Source organism: Aphis gossypii, chromosome 1 (genome assembly GCF_020184175.1).
Source record: "Aphis gossypii isolate Hap1 chromosome 1, ASM2018417v2, whole genome shotgun sequence".
NCBI lineage: Eukaryota > Metazoa > Arthropoda > Insecta > Hemiptera > Aphididae > Aphis > Aphis gossypii.
The window spans coordinates 35976636-35999040 of record NC_065530.1 but is presented as its reverse complement, the minus strand read 5'-3'; the positions used below and the strand labels follow the sequence as shown (position 1 = coordinate 35999040).

General features: G+C 27.3%; 1 protein-coding gene across 1 annotated transcript in view; it reads right to left on the bottom strand.

Moving 5' to 3' along the window:
* The window catches only part of LOC114126862 (uncharacterized), a 261745-nt gene that overhangs the window by 187093 nt on the left and 52247 nt on the right, over positions 1 to 22405 (bottom strand). The window contains exon 2 of the mRNA XM_050197114.1: positions 18608 to 18682. The gene's annotated coding sequence lies outside the window, so the exon portion shown is untranslated. The remainder of the gene's footprint in view (positions 1 to 18607; positions 18683 to 22405) is intronic.

Below are 22405 nucleotides of genomic sequence, written 5' to 3'. Positions count from 1 at the left end.
CAAAGTTTATGTTTACGATGGTTTTGTTTCACCGTTCCTCTTGGTGTTATTTATTATTATTTTTCATTCTTAAAAATATTATGAGATCCTTCTATACATTAGACTAATGTCCAAAGAAACTGCATACAATTCGGATTATGATTTATTAATTCAGAATTAATAAATCGACAAACTTGACAAACATAAATTTCAAACGGGTTATTAAAAATACATCCATACGATTTAAAGACTTGGTTCAAATTACACACTTAATTATATAGTACAATTGCATAACATTTAATTTTTTTTTACCAACAAACAGGAAATGAATGATTGATAAAATTGAAAAAAATATTAAGTAAATTCCAAATTCTAATATACTCATATAAAATATTCTATACCATATCTATTGATGTTCGAATGGTTTCCGGATTGTTTGAAAGCATACTTCCGAATTAGTATTCTTACCGGGATTTTTACTATTAGTTTAACTATTATTATGTATTAAAATTACTCGTCCACGAGTACAGAATGTATAATATTATAAATTAATATTTTACAAAGTTTGGTAGTGTCACGTTTACGAAAATATTTTTTTTTCAAATATATTTTTGTATAATATAAAACTATTCTAGAATTTCGCATTAATTCCCATGGATAAATCATATTAAACTCAAATATTAAATTTAGATTTTCACATACATAATTTGGATGCAATTGATACAGTTTTTATGGACTCATAATATATTCGTAGAAACAAAACTGGCATACTATAGCACGAGTAGAATAACAATCCAGGGTTATCGTCAAAGCCACAATATGTTGTATCATAGTAATCTAAATCACCATTAATTATACATCATAAATACAGTATAATATAGATATTATATTATTGATTTTATTAAAAGTGGTTTATTAAAATAGAAATACTTATGGTAATTGGCTTCACAAACCCAGGATGACCTATCCGTTGTATCAAATACTAATTGAAGTATCACTCATATTGCGAATCATGATCTAGCCACAGTATTCAAACAAAAAAAAAACAAAAATCACTTACTGAAACAACAAGAGTTTTTTTCAAACTATAGGACCTTTAGTTTAGGAAAAGAGGAATGGGAGATTCGAGATCCCATATTTCAGCATATTCAGATGTACCTACTATAGATTTCAAGTTACGTTTCACCGATATTGTATTACACTAGGTATTATATTATTAAAAATTGTACTTATACAATATATTTACTTTTTTTATTCATTTGTAAAAATTATATAGAATTAATTAATTATACCATCCTATATGTTGATCATTGCCGAATTGAAAGAAATTTAAAATTATTATAATATGTTCATTTCATCATCACAAATTTAAACTATAATGTATACCAGTGTGTTTTCAGTCGCTAATATCTTTATATTTTCATATAAATTCACAAAAGTCTGATTTGACAGCATAAAAAATAAAATAAAATCATTAAATTATATGGTTTACATTTTTACAATTTATAATAATAATATTTTCTCTTTATGGTAAACGATATTATATTGCATTATTGTATTTGTGCTGTATATGATGAATTAATTTCAGTGGTCTTTGGTCTGTACTGTTGTAGTAGTATGAGTTTTATTTTTATATTAAGTTTGTGGGGGTTTAAGTTTCTCTTGTTAAAGCATAAGGATGAGAATACAGAGCAACTTGCGCCAAGTTGATGACATTTATTAAAGAAAATTAATATATTTTATTAATAAAATCTCGTTGCTCGAAACGAAATTCGCCCGTATCTCATTCAAAAGCTAACATGAAAAACGCCGATTTCAATAAAGAGGCAAATAAATGAGTTTAAATCTAATATTTATAATATAAGAAAGTCGTTTTTATATTTTTTGTTTATCTAAAATAATTCAAGACTTTACTTATGTTTAAAAACTGATTATAAATTCGATTTGTTAAATTGACGGCTTTTATACGACTTTGATGTTTTATCACAAATGTAATTATAGGCAATCGATAAAAAAAGTAATAAATTGTAATAAATAAAAATACAATTTTGTATTTGAATTTTGTTCTAATGTTATAACTTGTGTTTATTTTAATTTTTTTATAAATATTAATGTTATAAAAATATATTTAATTTAAGTATTTACTTGTTTAATTATATTACTTAAAACATAACTAGGTAGGTTGCTGTATTTAAATTATTGTTTCTAAAATGCCCAGCAGCTTGTATAAATAATTAATAATTCATATCAACAAGTAATGATCACACGAGTGAACTATTAATATTATAATATAATAACATACTAATATTATTATACATATATTAATATTATCAATACATCCAAAATAGTGGATGAATTCGTATGAGACTGTATGAGACTGAACTAACTAAATTGGATCAAAAGAAACTAAACAAGCGGTTACTAAATGGAAAAAAATGATATTAATACCGTGTTATTTAATTAAAAACAATTAAATTAGGCTAGAATAATATTAAATATATTATATTGACACGCTGGCCCATAATTTTCTAATGGAAAAATATGTATTGCGGAAGAACTTAAAAATCATATACATATTTTATGTCAATTTGAAGAACAAAAATTGGAGCTCTGATTGTATCATCAGTATTTATCGCATAGTGAAGTCCATGTCCCAATCCGGAGAACAAATTTTATTATGCAAAGCAGTATATTTATTTTAATTATTTTAAAAGTTATAATATTATATCACAAACGTTTAAGTATATAGATATATTTTAAATATTATAATTTAAATTCTACAATAATCCTTGATTATAAATTCAATTATCGTTATTATATTATTTCAATTTACCTACGTAGTTCGTAGTATAACTAATAGTTATTAACTACGCTATATTATGATTAATATAATATAGAATATCTATGTGTGTAATGGACATGTCTTATTTCCATTAATGTGCACAGCATAATATTATAACAAAGGTTATATCCTACTGCTTCGGCAAATGGTCGCATAACATTAATTATCTGCCAAACTTAATATTACCTACTTAATATTATAATAATATGCCATTATTAAAAACAGTCAACAACTATATAACGTCTCCCTACCGTTGTTCATAAATCAATTACTGATTATGAATATTATGGGCTGATAGTATTCAACCACATACCTAGTAACGTAGACTTATCACGGAGAATACTACATAATATAGTAATTTCCAATATTTTGTAGTTTAACTATCTATAGTTATTTTGTGTTAAACTGTATTTGTTTCTATGTGTAGCTTAGCAAAATACTTATAAGTTACAATCATTTCGTTATAATTAGCTAGTGTTCATTACGTATATTACTTATCTTTTCGAAAACGTATTGATATCATTTAGAACGTGCGATTTCGTTAAACACTTATGTTTTATCGATCGGAGTGTCCTGCAAGATAAACACTACACTTTTTTTTTCTTTTACTAGGTACTACCAATAATATTATTAACATCACAATAACCATCGTTACTATTGTACTGGTGTATTATTTGCTTTTATATAAAACCATGTTATACAACTAATGTATTAACTTTATACACACAATTTTATCGTACTCAAAATATCACGTTTGTTCTTTTCATTTATAATATGTTCAACGTGTTAACAATATACATTTATAATTACTTTAATGTAAATATGCGCAATGCTAATGGCCAAGTCAAAGCGAATAATAAAGATAAATTAATAAAATAAAAATTACTATAGTACGCACGAGAACTGTCGAGTAACCCTGCTAACGGTTATAACGCATGGTACAAGAGCTGTTGTTTGTTTGTACATTGTACACATGTGTGATCATTCTATGTTATTATAATACGCCTTAATAATATTACTTTTTTTTTTTTTTATATTATACTAAATATTATTTTTATACACTTGGTATGAGAATTATTTAAATATATACACTGGCCCATTTTGCTTATTATATAATATATATGTATTATATATATATAATACAATAATATATTTCCAACAACCGATAAAATAGAAGACCGAGACCTCTTTAAGTTTTTCGTTATTAATGACTTTTTTAATGTCGTTCATGCGCGTTCAAGTTATACATATACTCAGTAATAATGTGAGCAATTATTTATATTCGACTCATATTATTACCGAGTATATATAGATATATGGGTATTATATAATATTCTCTTTATATAAAATATTCTCTTTTAAACAAGCGACTTATTTCGACATTTTGTTTTTTTTTTTTTTTATTACAAGACTCATTAATATATATTACAATATAAATATTAATATTCTGTACATATATAAACATTTTCAATATAATATTAGTTTTGGTTGCTTGCGCGCTTTAATTTACTGTAATTTACTCTAATGAAAATCTAAGTATCCATTTTCATTAATAAATACTCGTGCAAAAATTTCCATTAGGCAAAATTAGTGTAATAAAAATAATGGAAAATAGCAAATACAATACCAAATAATAATAATAATAATATTCGCTGTGTTATAATATTTAAAATTAATACCTATCCTTTCCCGATGCTCTGATTAAATTAATTCGATAACAACACCCTGCAAGCACATATTACTATGAAAACATGTTTTTCTTTTTTGATTCAATTAAATATTTAAAAATATACCTAGTACCTACTCAAACTAAGTAAAGTATTCATTATTATTTATTAAAGACAAATATTACATAACATTACTATCAAGAAATCACTATCGGTATTACTTTAATGTTATTTTTTTTTTTTTAGGCCTATAAATATTTAATTATAAATTATGATATTAAACTATATGAAATATTATACCATGCCAAGTTTTATAACGGCATGGTATTAAATTAGCAGTTATTATTAATTCAAACACATTCAAAGTTCCATTTAGTTTCAGTAAGATATTAAGTCATTTTATTAAAAAATAATTGTATACACCATTTATAATAATTCATTATATTGTGTCTTCGTTGTTTAAATACATTTAAAATGTAAGACACCATAATAACAATTATTTCGGTATTAACTGTCATTTTTTTTTTTTTTTTTTTTTTTTTTTTATCTTAAACGATATAATATTTTTTTTTTTTTTTTGTACAAGATTAAAAAGAATAAATTCATATTTCAATGAAAATGCAACGACAATAATTGCCTTAATATTGCGTGACGTTGACAGTTGACAGTTAGTAAAAAAATTAATTTGATAATATTCATGAAAATGCGTAGAGACAAAAACTTTTAATACGCAGTGGCGCGTTAATATTATAGTTATATATTATATTTAATACAATCGTTTTTTACTTTATTTAATTTTTAAATTTTTTACAAATTTGATGTAAATAAGTGTAAGTGATATTTAAACGTATTTATATAATGTAAATATATTGTTTGATATTTATAATTAATGGTATCCTATTGAAAAAAACTTGGTTTGAAAGAGCTGCTTACTGATGACATTCCAAGTATTTTGGTAGAAAGGATTATACAGCGAGGGGTAGGTCGTAATATTAGTTTCTCTTTGATCTGTGTTAAAAGGATCGTTGGGAATAGGTCGAAAAATGTATTTCTAGGATGTTTGGAAGGTTTGAGTGGTGTCTTAAAGATTTGTATAAATGGATATAATTTTATAGCTAGTCCTGTAATTTGTAACTGAAGTCTGCAAGTAAGTTTTAGTTTGTAATGTAAAATGATGTATATCTGTGATTTTTCAAAATCTTTTATTGAATTAGAATTTTTAGGGAATCCTTAATGTTATGTTTCAGATAGATTTAAAACGGTGGTTATAAATATTTCATTTTTTTTTTTTATTTGATGTTGGTTAACCTATATGTTGCGTGGATAGATATTCTTAGTAAGGGTTACAATAATATATTTAATTAAATTGTCGTGTAGTGTACAATCATATGTCATATTATGGTGTAATCATGTTAGTTTGTTGTTAATGTTTTTTCCAAAATGTTTTGTTATATTTGAAACGGAAATTATTATGTTTTTCGTGGGCAGAATATATGTGAGCGTATGGTAACAAAATTAATTGTAATTAATTTCTACTTTTTATAATTATTATTATCACTATTATTAATATTCGTATTAATAATTAATATACACGAATTATTAAATTCATATACCTACTAAAATTAACAAAAGCAACTACATATGATTAATTTCAAGTAATATACATTTTATTTTATCATGTACCTACCCATGGACCGTGATGGTATGCTAAAAATAGCCCTGAGGTGCACAGTTTGGAAATCAAAGGTATAATAACATATTATATATATCTAGGTAATATTGTTGTATATTACGTGGACGGTATAAACTTTTGACGCGTTCACGTTTTGACATGATACAGTGAAGATAAAAAGTCTGACGGTACCGACTTCATTCTGTCCTTGCACCGTCATCATCGTCATACGTTATAAATGAATATTTTGTGTAGTGGAAACTTTTGTACCGTACGTGAAACTTATGCCGTCCTTTTGTTGTCGTGTGCGTGCGTTGCTGCATCAGGCAACGATAAATACGTCAATTATTACACTTCTGTGTTGGTGTGCACTGTGCATATATTACAATGTAATATTTACATGAGTTGTGTGTGACATAAAAGACTGATGGACGTAAATGATTATCGAACATTGTAACGGACGATTTTTATTCTGATAATTTTTTATTTTGTTTCATTTGATGATATGATATTATTATTTATTACATCAGTAATTAATTTTTAAATTTAGTATTAATACTAACCGTATAATTATTACTCATATTACATAGTTGGTTAAATACATTTTTTAGTTATTTCTATAGCACTCTGTATAATATAAACCTAACTACGTACATTTTCCACCCCTAAACTTTAGCTTGTTCTCCACTCCACTTAGAGTTCTTATTCCGTTCCTCTTGAAAATATGGAATAAAAATGTTTAAAAACTTCGTTATACAAGCCACCGTTAATAAAGGAAAAAAATATACTCGAGATTTTATATCATATTTATATAATATTGTATAAATCTTGACGTTTATTTTTATTATGTATTATTGAAAGTCAATCGTCATTACTGCCTATTTCGAAGTTTCGGTATTCCTTCTGTGGTCCTTAAACTGAATTGATGGCAATAGTCGAAAAACCTATGTGATTAATATTATATAATAAATTATATTTGTATTATATTTAATAAATTAAATATACCATACTTAACATTCTAATCAATAATAATAATGGCCCATATTTTATACTACATCGTCTAAATCTATTTATATGATATAATAGCATCCATATAATATCGTCGAATAAACTCCACAATACAAAATAAATTAGCTATATTTTAATTTTTTTAGTTATATAATAATCAGTTATCACTATGATGATCGAACATTATGATTACACCATGATTTAAAAAAGAATTTATGACGGCACGACACCGTTTGTCTAAAAAAAAAACTATAAATAATGTTTCAACTAACCTAATGCGTGCGATTAATAATTGAATTAATGCGCTTATTCGAGCACCTGGAGTCTGTGTATTTTATTCGTATAACACAGTGCTATCACAATATAATATACTTTTTCTCTCCGACTGATGTGACTGTAATTATATTGAATTAATACATAAGCTAAAAATTTAATACGCTTGCCATTTACTGCAACGACAACTAAAAACGGTGCGTTATCCTGTCTAGTTATGTTACAACCCAGGTCGTACACGATCCGCTGACAAGATAATTTTATTGAAAAGCGAGATAAGCAATTTTAAGGGCTGAAGTGCCAGTACACCATGGGTTTTAAAAGATGGCCCAATGTTTATAATGTATAACCATCGGGCACGGACAAGGTAGCACTAAAGTCAATATTGTAGCCATAGAAGACGACAATGTTGATATGATCTTTGACGGACATAATAATTATGTTCTTATGCGTAAATTTCTCTTACGGATTAACTGTAGATTTTATGACGAGTAATAATACCTATATAATAGTATCGCAATTTATACGATATTATTCGTAACTAGTACACGTATTACTGTCATAATATGACTCGAGGTAAAATGTTGTACACCGTAATATTGATTGAAGCGAGCACGATTGTAATGCAATTATATTTTATAACACTCTATACTATATTTTTAATTAAGATAATTCAGTTTGCCACCTCGAATCGTCACAAAGTATTTTTTTTCCAATTAAAATAAATGCAAGCTTATAATGAAAGTCTTTTAATCGAATAATTCGTTTAGAAAGCGTCGAAAAATGTGAAAGAAAAGTTATTATAATATATAGTATAGTGAAATTAATATATTTTATATTATAATTAAAGAGTTCGACGGAATATTCCATAAATAAAAAAAATAATTGACTTAGATTAGCAGACTGGCCGAATACCGGATCATGTCGATTTTAATGGGATGAGTCAGACAGTTGTAGTGACAAGCTGACGAGGATATACCTCACGTGGACCACAATAATTATAACGACTAATAAAGCAAAAATGATTCATTTGAAAAATGTATTTATGATTGGATGAAAACAGCAACTTGCTGTAAGAAATTTTCAGAAATCAGATACTGTTGAATTTGTCGATGCCCCGAGGTAAGCGCCGTACGTATTACCTTATACTTAAAATATATTTTCTACGGCAATGTTTTATAATAATAAAAGGCGTATTTCACCATAACGAAGTTTGGGAGCAGTCAAGTATTAAGTAAATTGCTGTGTAGAATGCAGGGCGAGAGTGATGAGATCGAACTAGATTCACAAAAAATGTTGAATGTGACGCGTAAATAGATCAGATTATGTCGTCTGTGCGAAATCTAACATCTCTGAACGAACATCAAATAAATTCTCTTAAATAAAATATATCATACAATAATATATATATATACCTGCAACGTTTGTTTTGCAAAATACTCGAGCTATATATTATACTATACACGTACCAGAAAGTACAAGAAATGTCCATTAAAATAATATCAATCACATAAAATACAATGTATTTATACTTTTCGTATAAGGCAACGGCTTTTTTTCTTTTTTTTCGAACCATTATATATATGTACATTATATTATTGTATAGATAGTTGATATGACTTTCACGTTCGACTTTTAAACGAATCAAAAAAACTGAGATAGAACCACAGTATTTATTTATTTGTTTTATTTTTATTGCGATATTCTATTCCACTGCAGTATACGATTGCTCGCCGATATATTATAGCGTTTCCAGTTGTCATGTTTTCATGGGAAACGAGTAAAGTTCTGTCACAAGATGGTCTCTTTACCGAACCTTGCACAAAGTCACAGGTCTAATACGGTCTATACTTATTTTATTTTTTTTTTCTGTTATCAATCGCAATAGATTAGATTTCGTTTTCTGTATTGCGTTTATCGTTCGTTAAATTTAGTAGTCAAAGATAAATCGACTCTTTTTCCCTCGTTAATAAAATTTAACGATTTCTCAAAGACTGGCACAGTGTGATAAAACGTGGTCATTGCGACGATGTCGGGCGAGCGATGAGCTTTAGGCAGTAACGAGCGAATCCTAAAGAAATTTTACAATTATTATATATACATGTACCGTCAAACAAAGAGTATAATATTTAATACCGAAAACTCGACGTAGCATCGTCGCCTACGTAGGATTAGGTTGTTGGTCGGATATCATAAATACGAAAGGCGGCGTAATCGGAGTAATGCCGGCTATAGTGAATATAGTAATAATAATAATAATAATATGATATTATGTACGGCGTGGTGAAAAACGGAATTGCTGATTCCGCACCTAAGGGCAACAAGTTTTACCTCTCCTCCGGCCAGGGCGTCAATATTCCCGAAAGACGACCGCCTGACTCCGTTGCGCAGGGATTTATAGTAATAATTATTAATACGTTTTGACCCCTCTCGAGCTGCTCACGATACATGCACAATATATATATATATATATATTTATTTAACAATATATTATATGTATATATGCGTGGTACCTACTTTGTGAACATTGCGGTACCTATATTTATACGGGTAATATATTATGTATATATGTATATTTCACAAAGACCGGCACAAGAAAACACGTCTCACCAAATTAGCCCAGAGTTGACTGACCATATTATACCGCGGATAATACAAATATATATATATATATATATATTATATTTGTCTATACGTATAACAAGGTTAGGTACAAGAACTACGGTATGCGGTGAAATACCCGTAATTAATCTCTCCCCGGACGCCGAGATCTCCGCAGTATTAGAATTTATAATATTATTATTATTATTTTCAAAACGGTTGAATTTCTGTAAAAATCGTTGTGCGCACACCACCATGTACAATATTGTAATATCACGAGAATTTACCTGAAAGAATTTCAAGTGTTTCGTCAAAAACTCGACAGCGAGTTTGAGTGCTATTTTATAGGAAAATCTACTGGTCGCCAAAAGATGCGTAAACCCCACGTGAAATAACATCTCTGTTATGCACTCGGCGGCACGGTAGCACTGAGAGCGTATTATTTTCATCGCTCGAGATAAGGTATAAACTCGAAATATTACTCTCCCGGAAACGATTTCCACGAAGAATGTCTATATAGATATGCTTATTTCAAAATCTACAGACGATTTTCCATCACGATAATATTTTAATGTGATATTGTATAATTTATACAAGGGCTACCGGTATTATGTGCACATCACGAGTCCGGAAGTAAACTGAACCGTTCATTGAACTGTTCGCGATTTTTTTCTCTCGTATCTTTTTCTCGATTTGTGCGTGATCAGCATTTTCAACATCCAAGAAAATTATGCGTCAAACCTATCGAATTAATTTTACTCTCGGCACCTAATTAATGCGACGCGGGACGTCGACGGTGGGTATTATATTATATTCATTATACGACGTCTTTTTATTTTTCCGCTCTTGCAGATATTTTTTATACAATAAGTTTTTAACATGATGTTTTACTACTAGAGAATTTACCAGCATACCTACATAAAATTGTGCACTTGCTCAGATAGAAACTAGGTTTTATCTTATAATATTTTTAAAGATGATAAATGGACATTTTTTTTTACCTACTCATCCAAATAAATTATTTTAATTCAAGCCACCGAGTACTTCCGTAGTTAACCTACAGACTTTATTCATAAAACCTACAATTCTTAATACATACGACCATAACATAAAATACATTATGAAATTATAATATTACGGACACTATAATAAAATGTATAAAACGAAAAACTTTTCTACCCTCTGACACAAGCGTTATTATTTATTAACGTTATACACTTACAAAAATGTCCAAATGGTATTTAAATCACGTAAAATTAATTAACTGACTTTTATACAATAATGTTATTTTAAAATACGCCTCGTTATTAATGCTTCAAACTATATAGACTTCAGTGACCTTTTGGAATAATACATTATAATTTATAATGGTATACTTTATATTATCTAAGCAACTCATTTTGTTTTTTTAAAAACATCCTCTAGTTGGCTGAGTTTCCACAAATTGCAATGGTTTTCATCCGTTTTTCCAATGTTTTGTCATTAGGATCGATAAATAGCAAAGTTTGTTTGTTAAACCTTGTGGGTTAATATAGGGTTTTCCGAAAGAAAAACATAACAATTTATTATACTGGTCAGAAAATCAAAAATCAGCAGAATAAGTATGTGTGTGTGTGTGTGTATACTTGAAACAAATTTTAAATACATTTAATTTTTAAACGAAAATTGAAAAAAAACTTTATTAGCATAATTTAAGTTCATTTTTTAAAGTTAAATCATTATTATTTTTAATTATTTTACTAATTCATTAAATTCTTCTGAATACTTTGATTTTAAGAAGTCTCATTTGACTGAAAGTTATTAAATATTAATTTATACATCTTAAAATCAGCTTTGCGCAATTAATAAGTCTCGTTCCGTTTATGAATCAATTAGTCAAAGTGACAACTTCTAATAAAACAAAAATCTCCTTAAAATATTTAAAACTACTTTAAAAAACATCACAATAGTACAAGACATAGTTTTTTTCTTTTTTTTAAAAATAACTGGTAATGCAGTTTAATTAAAAGATAAATTCAACATACTAATAGATAATACCTATATATGGTATTTAAAATACATAACTTATAATTATTGATTACTTGCATTATTTATTCAAACGAAAATAAAATAAACATTTTTACGTGTTATTGTATTGTATTAATATTCATGACAATAAAAGTTTAAAAGTACCACTTGTATTGTTTATACATTTTAGCATAAATAGTATAATATTATGTTTATTTTAAATTTTTTTGTACGAATTTTTTCTGTTATTTTTTCGGAACTCGATAGTATAATAATATTTTAAATCAGACCCCAGCTATTCAGCTTTTATTTTTATTTATTTATTTCAATATACTTTCAGGGATTTGTTTTACCCACTGTTTACGCTTTGTTTGTATATTATCGATTTATATGAAGTGGATAGTTATCGTGAATATTTGGGACGTTCGACCCTCTGCTATAATTCCGTATAGCACACAATATATATTATTATAATTAATTTTGAATTGTCATATTTAATAGGTCATAAAAAAATCAACGTAGCACGCCACACGTGTAGTGTTTTATAAATTGTTCTGTACATACGATAAAAAAAATATATACATTAATTTAATATAACAATATCACGATGTGTGTGAAAAAAAGAAAAATCCAAAATAAAAATAAATGTTTCAATAGTTTAGGTATAATATAACATAATATTGTTATGAAAACTTAATTAAAAATAGTACAAGCATTTAAATAATAGTACTATTGAAATTAACTTCTTCACAGCCAACTTTGTAATGCAATAATATTATAGAATTCATCCCAATTAAAATAATAATTTTATATGGATTTTTCAAATACTATATTATAGTATATGATTTAAGCTTATAATTTCGATGCAGTTCCTGTCGGGTTCCCACATTTTAGATGCAGCCAATGCCGTGCCTATAATATAACAGTCACTGTATAATGTGGCGGTGAATCTAAAACGAAAAATAAGAGGTTAAACGATGAAATTTAAATTCTGTCGTTATCATAATATCGTCATCACATCACGTCTATATAAACTCGTATAATATCTTAATACTTATATATATTATTATATAATCATTATCATACTCGGTTTGAAATAATGTGCAGCCTTCTATTGTACATTATAATCTTGGCCTGCATATTGTGTATTACAAGCCGCATGCGTATTGTGTTTATTGGTTTAGACATATTATAATTAAGTAAATAATACATATTATTATTATATAAGTGACGAAATATTATTCTATAGTGGTTCAGCGAGAACATTTATGCAAATAGTGAACTTTGGAAAATAAAATCTCTCGTCGTGGACAAAATATCAGTAAAACAGAATTAACATAACTATATTGTTAATTCATTATAATACCTCCGTTGTAAATGTGTATCTCGATCTTTGAAAATATTTTCTGGATAAAATGAAAGCAGATAAATAGTAGATCCTCTTTCCTACTCACGCATTACCAAATCACAAGACATAACTCGGAAAATTATTGCGTAAAAGTTATTGTTATCTATTAATTAATGTATAAAATGTATATACACTATATAGTTATGGTATATATACCTATATATTATAATATATAGTATGAACATAAATATTTTTTTTATCAAGGGTTAACGGTTTTAAATTTATTATATAAGTAGTTAAATGTTTTAAATTAAGATATTCAGTAACATTTTGTATTGATCCACTCAGAATCTCAAATAGGTATAGGTTTATAAGTTATAAATTATAATTAATAGTTAGTCAAATTTCTGCAAAACACATACTTATATAATAAATTCAATATGCTATTGTCAATTGAGTAGGTATTAAGTTTGTATTGAAATAGTGAATGTCATTGTGTAATTATTTCTAGAAATAACTTCTATATACTTGACAATCTATTCAAGATAATATTATATTGAATTCTTCAAAGGAATTATAATCAATATGATAACTACACTGAATTGTATACATCTAATTAAATGTCTGTCTATCTGCTCCTCATAATCTTATGAACCCTTTGACTGATCTAAACCAAATGGTGCATAAGTAGTTTTATTATCAACGAAGTCACTAAGAACATTTTGAGAATAAAGGTTGTCTCAAATCACGTGACCTTACTTATCATGACTTATGACATAGTTATCACCTCTTATTGTCATATAACTTTAGAATAACAAGAATATAAAGCTATTAATATCAACATGTAAAATATCTATTCAGTTATCTAATCCATATTTCATGATATTAAATTTCTTAATTTAATGTAATTAACTACACAAATAACTATTTAAATTTAGAATACTGTTTTATGTAAGTATTTAACTACATAGTAGTCATATAAATTTAAAAATATAAAAAGTTATCTCCTTACTGTCTGCTCTTAGATTCCTACAGTTCCTCTTCCAAAAAAAAGCAGATTAAAGTTCTTAAATGTAAAACGTTTTTATAAAAATAATGTTTTAACCGATTTTCAAAAGTTTAGGATTAATTAAATGGGTAAAATCTGTACAACACGATTTTGAACACGTACAAGAACTGCCGAGTTGTTATTTTTTAATTTGTTGCATTATCATATTTTTTTAAGCCTTCTCAAATGATGGGTGGATTTTAATTCTCATCTTATTTTTCGGAAATCCCCTCACGCATATTATGAAATTCAAAACGATAATAATGATATATAATTTTGTATCCATGTATAGTTTTATTGAATTCATTTCTATATGATTTTTGAACATAATAATTTTTTCGGTTTTTTTTTTTTTTTTTTTAATATTTATTTTTTTATTTATAGCTTCTACTTGATAAGGATATAATACAGTTTGGCACTGGAATTTTTCAACGCGAAAGTGAAAAGACCCATTAGAGTATTATAATACACGTGCATATCGGAGACAAAAGCTTTTGGATTTTGCGTTGTTTACCGTTTATGTACGTCATTGAAACAATACATGCGCCCACATGACTATAAAATATAATATAGTAGGTAGGTACATAATATAATATTAAATAACGGCATTACAGGTGGAACGCTCCGGTTGCCATTAGCGCGGTGGTTAAACGAAGCGAAAAGAGTCCCGGACGGATGAATATAATGATAAAAAATAAAAATACAAGCGACGAGTGTACGCGGTTCGGCGCGATATACATAACCATATAACAATATATATATATATAGGTATGTATACTTCATGACGCCGAGTGGTGTGTAAATGTGATTTGTAGTACCGACTGAATGTATACGCGACGATACATAGATAGGCACATAAATACAGACATAATGCCTACCTACGTATACGAAAAATATCATATTATTATATGATTGTTCAAGCACGGTCGCCTGTGAGCGTACAACTTTAGAATACAGTATATTATACGCGTGTGTACCCGACGAGTGCGGCAAACTTAATATCATCAACTATACGCCGTAATAAACGTTAAATGCTATACGTATTGTTGTATATTATATTATTAATCATTAGAATAATAATAATATGTATATACGGCTAAATCCGCCTACTACGTAAGTATATCGTATCCTGCACAACAATATACCGCACTACGACGTCTCTACAATACAGACGATGCTGTAATATTATGTGTTATTTTGGACTCGCGAGTCCTTCATAAATCTCCAACGAGTCTCGCGCCGCGTCAAGGGTAGTTGATTATGATGACTTGCACTGATCGGACTAATATTGTATTGTAACATCGTGCACGCCCGGCTATTATAATAATATGTTTATGCTATTGTCGTTTGAAATGTCCGTCGCTAGTGAATACTGCTACTATATAGATATATTTTTTTCATTATTATTATTATTTAATATAATATTCATCATCTCGAAAACGTTAAATAATTTAGATGAACCTGAAAGGGTAACGGGCATCTAGAAACAGTACACTGACAGGTGTATGTGTATCGCAGAGCACTCTGAGTGCTATTTTACGAGCTATAAATATTTTTATTATGTACATATAATTAAATTATTATTTGTTTTGCTATTAAGCTTAAGCTAGAGAGAAATGATTGAGATTTTCTGGTTAATTTTTTACATTTATACGTATAGGTATCTATAATCTGTATAATATACTACGGAATGTACTTAACTGGTAATATGTACGTAATCGAATTTTCTCCGCATTCATACAGTCTTCGTATTAATGATTTATTATATCAGCTTCCGGTTGCCTCAGTCATTTTCATTTTCATTTTTTTTTTTTTTTTGCTGACACTGAGCTTATTGGGTTATAAATATTTGTAATCCAAAGTATATAATACCCAAGTATGATGAAAAAAAAAATCAACTGATTTTATATTAATATAGACCTTAAGAACATAGCGATTAAAATTTTCGATACCGTCGAAATAACAGCGTAAATAGGTAATTATAGACCTTGATAATCTGGTAACTAGGGAATGGAAGTTGCTTCATTCGAACCTTTTTTTTTATTGTTTGGATTTGTTGCTAAGTGGATTTTAAATTCGTTTCATGCAAGTACAAAATAAAATCTAAAAATGTTTACCATATTATTTTGCAATTGTCGGTATTTTTTTCAACAATTACATTATAATTTTATTGATATTTCAAAAAAATTTTGTAAAATTAAAAATAATTAAAAAATATTATTTTCCGTCTGCTAGACTTTAAAATTAATAATACCTGTAATTATTAATTATTTTATCAAATAAAGGTAACATTGAAATTTGAATAATATTAAAAATATATAGTTATATATTTATATAGCAATCATGTTATACAGTATATTCTTCATTAACTCTCTAAACTTAACCCGATTATGTTGTTTTATTTTAAAAAAAAATTAATAATAATAAACTTTAAAAAAAATTAAACTTATTATCACCAATTTTATATGGAGAATCAGTAATTTTCTATAAATTATGAAAAAATATAGATAAATAATATTTTACAAAGTGAAAAAATAAAATTATTATTAAAGTTTACCCGAAAATTTTACAGCAAGTAATTTAATTTATTTTCAATGCTCATCGACATGTTTTTCATGGTAAAAAGTGTATTGATTCTAAAATAAAAGAATATTTAAATTTAAAAATGGAAAACTTTATTGATCAATTAAATGACGAGAAGATAGATGTTTATTATGACGTTTTAAATTAAATAATAATTTAATTTAAATGTGAAAATAAGATACGAGTATGTAAATAGGTTATTAATAGGGCTAGGATTTTAAAGCATATGCCTTTTTTTATGTATGAGATAGAAATCTAATTTTTATAGATAAAATCATTTCATGTCATTCTGATTCCAAAAAACCAATTTGTTTTTGCTTTTTTAGTTATTTCAGTTTGTTTATTATGCTACTACCGTAATAATAAAAAATGAATTAATAAGAAACGTAATAACTCAGAATGCGGATTAAATGGTTGTATTGGATTATTATTGTGTTCGTTATTGGTTTGTTTATTAAATAAATTAAACGTATAGATCGCCAATGTATATAATATTATAGCCTGCATTTTATTCAAAGCATATTATTGTTTTGGAAAATAAAATAAAAATAAAAATATTTTCAACAAAACTTTGTAATTTCTTGATGAACATTTTAAAGTCAGTTATTGATATTTTTAAGTATCATACGACAGTCACTTTTACTATTTATTTACCGCAACAACAACCTTGCCCTACTGATAACACTTAACACTTTTTATAATATTAACTCGTTTAAAATTCAACTTTGACGATATTCCAAAGTCGAAAGTTTTGAAATTAGTGAAATGGCGTTGTGACGATAACTTTTGATGAAAAGACACAATATTATTGTCATTTCCATCACATTAACGAATGTCCCGGAGCGGTTTTACGGTTTCAGATAAATTAATGTACAATATCGATCCGTCAAACACGCATGCATTGTGAACCCAAGCACGTTCGTTTATCTATCAATCACGAAATGCCTACCATTGTTGCATTACAGATATATATTATAATTATTGCTACACGCAACAATGTGAGACCGAATTTCACGCAAAATCCTATCCGATCAAAAGGCATTATAATAGTATTAGGGATATGAGCAGGCGACTTTAATACGCATGCGAATTATACGTGTAGATCGGAAGCCATTACGCTGCTATATAGTAACCAAATCGAATAAATTGAACGGCGAAGCGATTTCACTCGAATAATATCATAACATAGGTTATTTACGTATTATAGTCCTTTGTATCCATATTGTTATAATTAGTTGGTATTATAATATATATATATTTATTAGTAAAAAAAAAAATATGTAATATCCATTTTCCACGAACCATACTTATTCAAATTTGATTCATTCGATGACTGCTATATACAAATTATTATAAAATAACATTTTAAAAAAATGCAACTAACGTTAAATATATTATCTTTTTACTGTAATGGCTCATAAATTAACTACTATCTGTTTTCTTCAGCCATTACTTGATGCATTTTCTAGCAGTTCATCAGAATCAGGTTTTACAAGTTTTTTTTCTCCCAAAATGCAATGCAACAGTTTTAATAAAAATAATAAAACCCATATATTAGTAATATATTTTATGAACTTACAATATTGGCTCTCTCAAATAATGTCCACATCCTAGGCCTACAGTTTAATGACAAACTATAAGTTGGTGACTCCACCTAAAAAAATTCAAAATAAAATATTAATAAAATATTCAAATAATCAAAATACTAGGAAACACTACTTTGGGATAGGAATCTAAATGATTCATTACAATACACAAATAACTTGTTTTTTTCGTTGATCGTTTGTATAGCTACAATTTTTAGCTCAACCAAAACTAATTTACCAAAAACTATTTTATTCCTTCTTAAAATAATGTATGTATTTAGTAGTGGTAAGTTAAATATTCAAATTACAAAATACTTAGAAATAATACTTGGGAATAGAAAACTAAATAATTTATTATACCTAATACACAAATAACTTGTTTTTTTCGTTAATCGTCTGTTTAGCTACAATTTGTTGTTCAACCAAAACTAATTGTCCTAAAAATATTATAATCCTTCTTTAACTAATGTATATATTTAGTAGTGATAAGTTCGAATATTGAACCAAACTACAATCAAACATATTTTATTGTTCAAAAATCGAACTTAAAAATATTTATTGAACCAAACTTTTCAGCCACAAATTAGTTGTTCAAAAACTAAATATTTGTACAAATCTTGTCTGGTAAACTAGACAGAGACTTAGTCTTATACCAGTAGAAAAATTGATATTTCTACATTATAATCTATAGTTATTAATTGATAATAATATTTTAAAAATAAATATATGTATATTGTATACATATATTTTTTTTTTTTTTTTAATTATTTACTATTATTTATTGTGTACCTACCTACAACTGTACCTATGTAAAATAATTAAAAAATTATTTAAATTTTCCGTGCGTTGATATAAAATGTGGTATAGGTAATAAGAAAACTCAACATTTAATTGTAATTATGGTTGATTTTATTCGTACATGATAAAAAAATATTGAGTTCGAGTTTGACTTAAAATGTTGCTAGGTTTGATTCAATTCGGTAAAAATAAAAAGTTTTGGTTCGGTTCGGGTTCGTAAAAATATTTTAGAGTTCGTTTCAATTTCAAAAAATAAAGTTAGACTTATCACTAATTTTAAACAAATGTAGCTTTCATGACAAATTCTGTCGTAAGTATTTTGTGTAATGAAAGCCATTTAAATCAAGACGACAAAATTTAATATTTAAATATACCTATAGCAAAAATTAATAATCTACCGAACCATATACCATATGTGCACAACCACTAAATTATTCAATGGCATTCCTACTATTTTCTAAAATTTCAAAAGTATTAATGAAAATGTTTGTTTCCAAATATTGTACACAAACATTAAGCAAAATACATTGTACTTCCCTCTCTTCACTTTGATCTCTAAACATTAATAATCAACTTACTAATCACTTTAAACGCAAAACATAGTTATCATGCATAGTTATGCATAGTTATCTAAAATATCTTCTTGGAAACATTTTTCTACATATATCTACCCAGGGCCCCCACAAGGGGGGGGGGCTGATGGACCTTGAGTACAGGGGCCCGGCTATTTTAAGGGCCCGTGGTATAATAAAAAAATTAATATTTTTCCAAAAATTGTGATAGATGGTAAATTGTATTTTTGGAAGTCTTATAAAGGGCCCGGTCAAACATTTAGTACAGGGGCCCGAAATTGTATGTGGGGGCCCTGTATCTACCTAGCACACAATATACATACCTACTATACACACTGACACGTCTAAAAATTAATGTATAGCTGGTTTATATTAACTAGAGGCTAGAGCAAAATAAATATTCAACTTCACTCAGTAATATAGTAGGTATACCTATACAGTTGAGATATATACCATAAACAAAGCTTTAAGAACCGTTTTGTTTTTTAATTCAGGCTTCCTCATACGCTTTAATGAATTTTTGACCACAATAAAATCAATTACAAATCCAAAATACTTAAAGAATAAAGGAAACATCGACAAGAAAATGTAATAAAGTAAACTATATAATTAAGAAATATAAATATTCCATTGCGAAAATGAATTTTCTCCTAACATTAGAAATATGAGATGAAATAATTAACACCTAATCCAGAATAGGACATATAAGTCTGACCCACTTTTTCCTCATCAGCAAAAAAATAATCCATACATGTGATATGTACAAGGAAAATCTTAAAATCAATCACATTGTGATGAAATATCTAAAATATAAGCTCAGAAAATAAGCTTATAACCATCGATTTTGAAACTTTGATAAATAATTAAAAATATATATTTATTTTATAAAAAATATTACGGTCGTGTAAGTCTTATACTACACATATGTTTATATAAGCATACCGTTAGATGGCTTGATAATAATAATAATAATAATATAATAGACTACGCTATGAGCTGTGTCTTTGGCGACTGACGAATGACAACAACGAATTATAGTTGTTTTCTCGTGATATTATTTTATCGTGATTATTAATTTTGAAAACGATTATACATCCACTGAGAACATTCGAGAGGCTTGGTGTGCAACAACGAGGAAAATAGATCATTCCCTAGAGATGTCAACGATATGGTCTTAGATCTGATAATGCCGTGTTATCGGTACAAGTTGAGATTATAAATTAATCTGGTAATCGATTTCACATCCGCTGGCCGTAGTGCATCATTAATATATACACGTATAATCAGGAAATTTGATTCTCTCAAACTATTAAACGCATCGTGTTGTTTGCGATGAACAAACATAGAGCTAGGTTGTTAATAAAAAAAAAAAAAAACTTCAAAGACAATGAAAAGTCGTCGGAATAAATGGGATTTTGGAATGGGTTTCACTTGAGATCCAGATAATCGTTTATTAAAAAAAAAAAAAAAAGAATATATATATAGTACAATTTTTTGTTATATTGAACGAGGATAAATACCTACCTATAGGACAAAGCATTTACTAGTTTTGTTCGTATACAATATTATAATTACACGAATTCAGATCGAAGAAAAACGAACTACGGTGTCACTGCAGCGTATATATATATTGTTTATTTGAACCTCATTCGCGTTAAAATAAATCGAAAAGCTATTAGGAAATGGGTATGAGTTGAAATCGATAAAGTACACATCTATGTATACTGCCCTGCTAAGCAAAAGTGCCGTAACTCGAAAAAAAAAAAAAATTAGATAGATACGGCATCTGATCGGTAAACACATTTTACACATTCTCTGTAGAAAAAATACCCCCAAAATCACATTAATAGGCTACAAACACATAAAACGTTATTTAGAACGCCGTATGTAACGAAGAAAATTAGAACTACTAAGTAAGAACGCCGTATCATACATTTACTAAGCATAAACGCCGTAAATATTTTGATAGATACGGCATTTTTGCTTAATATTTCTATGTTCTACCCAAGTTATAGTATCTACTAACCAAGATATAATATCTATCATAATAAATATAAAATTATTTACGGCCATTAGTTCAAGTAATTATATCTATAGACAATTATAATTATTAAGCAATAATGCCGTAAAATTGACTTACGGTGTTTTTATTTAGTAAATAGTGGTATATTTACGGCTTATGGCTCTAAGTAATAACATCAAAATAACTTTTATTCATGTAACATATGGATAAAAGTTTTATTTTATTATTTCATTGCATTCCTCGTCAAAAAAACTATAAAGGTGAATATGTATTATTCTAAATTAATTGGGATAACAAATAATAAAGTTATAATAAAATTAAAAAAACAAACATTCATTTTTCTCAAAAATAAGAAATTGAGTTTTACGGCACTTTTGCTTAGCAGGGCAGTATATAAT